This window comes from Cynocephalus volans, chromosome 3, assembly GCF_027409185.1.
Source record: "Cynocephalus volans isolate mCynVol1 chromosome 3, mCynVol1.pri, whole genome shotgun sequence".
NCBI classification, from domain to species: Eukaryota; Metazoa; Chordata; class Mammalia; order Dermoptera; family Cynocephalidae; genus Cynocephalus; species Cynocephalus volans.
In genome coordinates, this window is record NC_084462.1 from 25,010,752 (window position 1) to 25,018,475 (window position 7,724).

The following is a 7,724-nucleotide window of genomic DNA, read 5'->3' on the forward strand; positions in this document are numbered from 1 at the left end:
TTTTTTTCTTTTTTGGCTCACTATGCGTCATGTTTTCCTTATCCTTTGCACCTATGACTTTTTTTATTGATGCCAGACATTGTGAATTTTACATTTGGATTCCTTTGTATTCCTTAAGTATTTTTGACCTCTATTTTGAGATGCAGTTAAGTTATTTGGAAATAGTTTGTGATTTTTTTCAAGGCTTGCTTTTAAGCTTTGTCAGCAGAACCCAAAGCAGCCTTTAGTCTAGGGCTAAATACCATTTGGCATACTCTCAATGCCTTGTGTATCATGAGGTTTCATCATTCTGGCTGTTAGGAATGTGAACTACTTCCAGTGATGTGTGATCCCCAGAAATTGTTTTACTTGTTCCTTTCTGGTGGTTCATTATCTGGACTTGAGTAGTTTCATCACACACATATGCTAAGTACTCAGCTGAACACTCAAGGGAAACCCTCTAAAGATTTCAGGAGCTGTCTCTCTTTTTTTGTTTTTTCTTTTTTGGTAGCTGGCTGGTTCCTCCCTGTTTCTGTCACTGTCTCTCTTTCTCTCTCTCTCTCTCTCTCTCTCTCTCTCTCTCTCTCTCTCTCTCTCTCTCCAGTACTTTGACCTGTAAACTCAAGTTCTCTTGGTCTCCCTGAATTTTCAGCTGTCTCCTCAACTCAGAGAACCCAATGAGCTCTGCTGACCCAGATGGGGAACTGCAGATGGGGAACTCTCTGCAGGCAGTCAGCTGGGACAATGTAGGGCTGACCTCATTCTTGCCCCTTTTCTCAGAGATCACTGTCCTGTGCTGCCCATTGTCAAGTGTCTGAAAACAATTGTTTTATATATCTTGTCCATTTTTTAGTCATTTAAAGTGAGAGGGTGAATGTGGTCCCTGTTATTCCATCTTGGACAGAAGCTAAAGTCCACTTGCTTGTCTCTTTATATCAGATGACTTCAAAGGCCACAGGCTACCCCATGATTTGCCTGTGTTAGGATCATCTGCTTCCAATCAGCTGTGGCCAGGGACACTTAGAACAAAATTTTGCTGCTACACTGGGCTGCCCACTCAGTAGGACTATGGTAGGTTGATTTCCTTAGAAGAATCTGTGGGCATGGAAGATGCCATGGCCAACATGCACAGAATAGCACTTACTTAGGAGTCCTTTGACTCATTTACTGATTGGCCTGAAAATATTTCCATTTGAGTGGGGAGGTGAAGAAAAAGGAAGTTTTGAAACTAGTCCAGGCTGCAGGGCAAGATGCCCTTATGCCCTTGCTAACTCAGTGGCGCTAGAGGTGAACCTTTGGCACACCCAAGAGACAATCACGGTGGAGGCCCCCAGGGTTTTGAAGCAAGACCACATTTCAGCAGATAATTATTCTTCTTTCAGGAAACATCTCCTAGCTTGCTCCTGAAGTTTGGTGGAAATGTCTGAAATAAAAAGTTACCATGAGTGCTCACTTTGGCAACACATATTCTAAAATTGGAATGATACAGAGATTAGCATGGCCCCTGGGCAAGGATGACACGCAAATTTGTGAAGCATTCCATATTAAAAAAAAAAAAAAAGTTACCATGAATCCTGAACTGAGCATTGCTCACTTCAAAATTGGGTAACCTAGAAGCCTTTCATTATCAAGTAGAATCTAGGGCTGACCAGTTAGCTCAGTTGGTTAGAGTGTGATGCTGATAACACCAAGGTCCAGAGTTCTATCCCCCGCCCCCTGCCAAAAAAAAAAAAAAAGAATAAGACTACTACTAAGTATAACCTAGACCCTGAAGGTCTAAGTAAGCTACCAGAGCAAGCTGTTCAAAGTCTAAAAGTTTCTACCCTCCCCTGTCAAGTGTGCCTTCCCGTGCCCCATTTCTCCCCAACCTAAACTTAAGCCCTTGGTTGCATGGGAGGGCTTCCCTATGATTACTTAGACAAGGGCAAGAAGACTTTAGCCAGGTTTACAGATGGTCTGTGTGGTATGCTGGTACCACCCAGAAGCGGACTGCCTAAGCATTATTACATTAAAAGCCCATGGAAAGTTTTGAAGATGGTAGCACGAAGGCAGCATTTCCCTTTTACCTTCTTGGGAACCATTCAAGAGCAATACAGAGAATAAGAAACAAAAATACAAACCCCAATTTCAGCAAAACAATGAGCTAGCTAAAACTTCAAACCCCAATTCAGGTGGAAGGGCTGCCAAAAGTGGTGGGGTTCTAGCAGAGGTGCATGTGGAAGGAGGAAGGCAAGGTCACAGCTACTGCAGATCTCAAAAAGAGCAGGCGAAATAACTTTCTCAGGGCGAGGGGCATTCCATGAAGTGCAAAAGCCACTATGGCGCCCGTTTCAGGTGTTTGAGACAGGGGAACTGAGTAGAGGCAATGGCAGCAGAAGCTTCCTGTACCTAACTTAGCTCTGAGAAGCAGAAGAGGAGGGGCTGAGTGACAGCAGGTGAGCCATTGCATGAGGCCGTCTCTCTCTGGGGTAGCAAGGTAGAAAGGGAATTCGCATTATGAAAAGCTCCACAAATAAGTGAGGAGTTGGATGACCTTAATAGCATAATTAATAAGTTAGATGTGATATTATCAAACACACCTTAGATTCAGGTACCCAGAGCAAATTCACCAAAGTTGATTGAATTATGCTACAAAGAAAGCCTCATTAAATTTCAGAAGATAGAACTAGTGCATACGTCATTCTCTGATCACTATGTAATACGACTATACATTAATATTAAAACTAAGAAGGGGAAGTGTCCCTCTCTGAAAATTTTTTATTGCTCTCTTTTTTAAAAAAAAAAACTCTTTAGTCAATAAAAAAATACAAATCAAAATGCAGAATATTTAGAAAATAATTTTAAAAACACAACATATCACAATCTATGAGACACAGCTAAAATAATGCTCATACGTTTTTGGCCTTAAATACAGAAAAAATTACAATAAAATAAGTAAGCATCCAACTCAAGAAATTTTTTAAAAAGAAAAACAAAATAAACCTAAGAGAAGCAGAAGAAATAAATTAATAGATACAATCAGAAATTAAGTTAGAAAACAAAAAACGAAACCAGTAGAGCTAATAAATAACATGGGAATAAATGGGTGCTTCTTTAATATGATAATATTTATGTTAACCCAAAAGTCGGCATCATGCTCTATGGGGAAATAAAGATACAGTCCCATTAAAGTAGGGAATGAGAAAAGATATCCATCATTATTTCACTTGTTCTAGACATTCAAATAACTTGATTAGACAAAAGAAAGTAATTAGAGATAGAAAAAAAAATCAAAATGAGGTTAAAACTATCATTATTTGAAGATAATATGATCTCTACTAGAAAAATGAAGAAAATCAACTGAAAAAAGGTATTATAAACAATACGTGAATTCGGTAGGAGGCTAGATACCATCCTGAGGGCCAAAAAGGTCATTGGTTTTCTTGGGAATCTGTCAGAAACCTGGCAGGTAGCAAGTCAACTCTATCAGGTTCCTTCTGTCAGAGAGGATTTATACATTCTGCAAGAAACTTTTATTCTATATTTCGGTTTTCTTCTCCTGCAAATCATACCTCAGACTATTTCACCACCTCTGGAATTACTGACTCCACGTAACACAGAATGGCCCAGAAAAAAATTGTCTCCAACCAAGAAACTTGCCTCAGTTAAAAAAAAATAAGACAGTTGGCCAGCCATGGGCCATTATTATATTTCTCATCCACCAGAAGCAGCTGGCCTTGTAGAACAATGGAATGGTCTACTGAGAACAGATCTAGCAGTATCCGGGAGACCACACCTATGAGGCTGGGATGCTCTCTTGCAGATAGTGATATGTGATCCGAACTGTGCCTGATACACACTGCCAGTTCTCCCTCAGCCAATACAGAGATCCAGAAACCAAGGGCAGGCGGGGTGGGGGTGGGGGGGGCGTGAGGGGTGGGGTGGCAGCTCTCAATATTACTTTTCTCTCTAAAAATATTTGCTTTCCATCCCCCAAGTCACTTATGCTTTGTGGACTTAGCTGCTCAAGGGCTACATGTTCTCACTGGGATACCAAATAAAGATTCCACCTCCCCATTTAGGTCTCCTCTGACACTAGGGCAGCTAGTGCCAAGAAAGGTTGTCCTCATGCTGGCTGTACTCCCCCCGATTATGAAAGGGTAACAGGGTTGTTGCTCTCCGATATGACCTGGGTGGAGTAGAGATGGGAGGTGGATGAGCCCCTTGGTTGCCCTGGCACTGCCACACCCAGTGGCAAAAAACTAACAGAAAATTATCACAGTCTATATTAATGTTCTAATTTTTTTCACTCACTATTTGTGGTAGATAAATTTACCAATTTGTTCAAGGTTTCAAGATGGTAAGAAATAACCCTTGGCTAACAAGAAATTATAGAAGGAATGGGTAGCACTTGGAAATTGTGAACTCTGAAATTCAGAAGGAATGTTTAAAGTGGACTGAGATGTCCCATCTCCATAACTGAATGTGACCTCATGTTGCCTTCTTTTAGGTATGTTGAAATGCATTTGTGGCTGTGGTAACTGGAGAGGTGAAACAAAGTACATTTTGAGGTGCCCAGGGCTTACTCCTGGGCTCTCTTCTGTTCTCTGTCTCTATGGAATACCTTAGCAATCTCATCCAGTCCCATGACCCTAAATAACAACTATATACTGATGACCCCTAAACCTACAATTCCAGCTCTGGCCTCACTTGGAAGTCCAGACTATACATCTACCTGCCTATTTATGAATCCCATGGAGGCCTCACAAGGACCTCAAATCAGCATGACCAAAGCAAAACTACTGACTTCTGGCTATCAGCCTCCCCTAACCTGCTCCTCATTCAGTCTCCCCTTTTTCAATAAACGGCACCGTGAGCCACCCAGTTGCTCAAAACAAAAATATAGAGCTACTCTCTCCAATATAGTAACCACTAACCATATGTAGCCATTTAAATTTAAAATTTAATTAAATAAAATTAAAATTTCAGTTTCTCAGTTTTGCTAGCCACATTTCAAGTGCTCAACAGCCACACGTAGCTATACCTACCATATTAAGGCAGTCAGATATAAAACATTCCATCATCACAGAAAGATCTATGGGACAGCACTTCTCTAGAGAGGTTGCCATTGGTTCCTCTTTCCCTTACCTCCCACATCTAATCCATTAACGAGTCCTGTGGATTTTACCTTCAAAATATTCCCTGAATCAATCCCTCTCTCTCCAACCAACTTCTACTATTCTGGTTTATTCACCATTATCTTTCACCTGGACTGCTGAAACCACTTCTGAATTACCCTAGTTCCAGTCTCATCCACCTATTAACCATTTCTCCTTCAGGTAGACAGAGTGATTTTTTTCAAAACTGAAAATCAGATCACATCTTTCCCCTGCTACAACTCTTCTAACAGTTTCTGTAGCATAGACTGTAGTTTTCTCCTAACATCCCTTCTTTCCTTCTGCCTCTTAATAGAACCTCTGTGTCACCTCTCACAGAGTGACGGAGACGCAAAAGATTACTCAGAGCCCATGAATTCAGAGCAATGAGAAGCCCAAAGGAACTGCACCAAGGGAAAACTCCTTCAAGAGAGGAGAGCCCAGGCACAACCCTGAGTCAGATTGTGCTTCAGTTTTTATTGTAAAGACAAGAAAATTACAGAAGAAACACAGGTGGTTAATCGATCATAGTGAAAACATAAACAAACTGTTTATGTGACAATCTTCATTAAAGCAGATAAAACTTAAAATAGTTCAAGCAATTTACCATCAAAAGGAGTCATAAAATTAAGCTATGTGACGTACAAAAAGAAACAATGGGATAATCACCATAGCACTTAGCTCCCCAAGAAACTCAAAGGAACAGCTTAGGGCGTGATGTGGAACGTCCCCCAAGCACTAACTAGCAGAATATCTTTGAAGATTTTAGCTTACACACTTTCCCATCATTTCTGCACCAAGGGCAAATGCCCCCAGAGCAATCACTTTTTGCTGTGCTTTAATTCTCTTATCTATATCAAAGGCTTCAGTCCTGTGAAAGTTTTCTGGTCTTTTCTAACCTTAGAATTTCTACATGTTTTCCTAAAGGGTTGGGCTCATGGCCCCGTAAGCTACAGGACTTTGATCCTTCTAAGCTATAGGATTTGGCTTAAACTAAGGACTTTGGTCCTTCTAAACTAGAGGACTTTGGTCCTTCTACACTACAGTTAACCTAAGGACTTTGGTCCTTCTACACTACAGGCTAAACTAAGGACTTCAGTCCTCTACACTACAGGACTTTGGTCCTTCTACACTACAGCCTAAACTAAGGACTTTGGTCTTTCTATGCTATAGGCTTTGGCCCTGTGAAATACATGTGTTTTATTTCTATCTCATTAATGTCAATATCCTCCACACCTCTGAAGTTTAGGTGAGCACATGGAAGGCCAAAGAAAAGAATACATTTTTCAGGTCCCTCCTTGTACTTAGGTGTGGTCATGTGACTAAGTTCTGGCCAGTGAGATGAGAGCCAGTGAGGTTGTGTGCAGTTTCTTTTTTTTAAAAGAGCAGGCTCACCCGGGGTCCTGAGACAGGAGCCAAGGGCCAACCCCACACCCCAGCTCCCAACCCTGCAACAACATCTTAGAATATTAAAAAAAAAAAAAAACCCTGCTGTTCCCAGGAGGCAGGAATAGAGATGTACATTTGTCCTACCATGTGTTACCTTCTTATTAATTCCCCCAAAATGTTGTTACATATTTTTAAAATGTATATTAGAATCTACAAGTACATAATATTACTTTAAAAATAAATAAAAGAGCAGGCTCTTCCTACTGCTGTAACAGGCATGATGGCTGAAGCTGGACTAGATCATGAGGTGAATTTGGGAGTGCAGGTAATGCACTATGTGGCAACGAGATAGAAGCAGCCCGGGTCCCTGACGTAGTCTGGGGTTTTCCACTATAATGGGACCTAATTCTAACTAATATACCTTCCCATCACACTTAAAATACAAACTCCTTACCAAAGTCTTGAAGGTCTACATGACCTCGTCCCACTCCAGTATAATCCCCAGTATACTCTCTCCTTACTCACCACACTCCAATCACTTTGGCTTTCTTTTTTGCTGCTTCAACACACCAAGCTTCTTCTTGCTTTAGGGCTTCTGCACTTGCTTTTCCCTCTGCCTGGGATGCTCCTCCTCAGAACTCCTCATGACTGACTCCTTCTTGTTATTCAGGTCTCAGCTTAAATGTCACTGTTTTAGAGATGGTTCCCCTGACCGACCCAATCTACCCAACTCACTCTTTTCCAAGACCATATTTTAATCCTCCGCATAGAATTTATCACTAACTGATGATTGTTTATTTAATTTGGTTATTGTTTGCTTACCCCCACTAGAATGTAAGCTCCACAAGATAAGAATTTGTTCACTCCTGTATTCCCAGCATCTAGAAGGTGCCTCAAACCTAGCAGACACTCACTAAGTATCAAATGAATAATCAAACACTATTCCACCTAGAGGGGTGGTTAAAAGCAGGGTTTCTAAAGTCAGAAGACCCAGATTCCAATCCTGACTGGGCCATGTACCAGTCGTGTAATCTATGGCAAGTTTTTTAACCTAAGACGGTGTAAAATGAGGATTCTATTTAGCCATAGGGTAGGAGTAAATGAAATAGCATTTATAAAGCACTCCCTCTCCTTCTCCCTCTCTTCCCCTGAGAGCTCTCTTCTTTCCTCTTCCTCCTCAGCCCCTCATATGGCCACTTCTCTTGCGCTTTGCGTGTCACT

General features: G+C 41.2%; 1 non-coding gene across 1 annotated transcript; it reads left to right on the top strand.

The window, feature by feature from the left end:
* The first annotated feature begins 1,424 nt into the window (after window positions 1-1,424).
* On the top strand, window positions 1,425-1,528 carry LOC134374185 (U6 spliceosomal RNA). Its single transcript, XR_010023060.1, has one exon. It is a non-coding gene; the product is annotated as a U6 spliceosomal RNA (small nuclear RNA).
* Window positions 1,529-7,724: the final 6,196 nt, after the last annotated feature.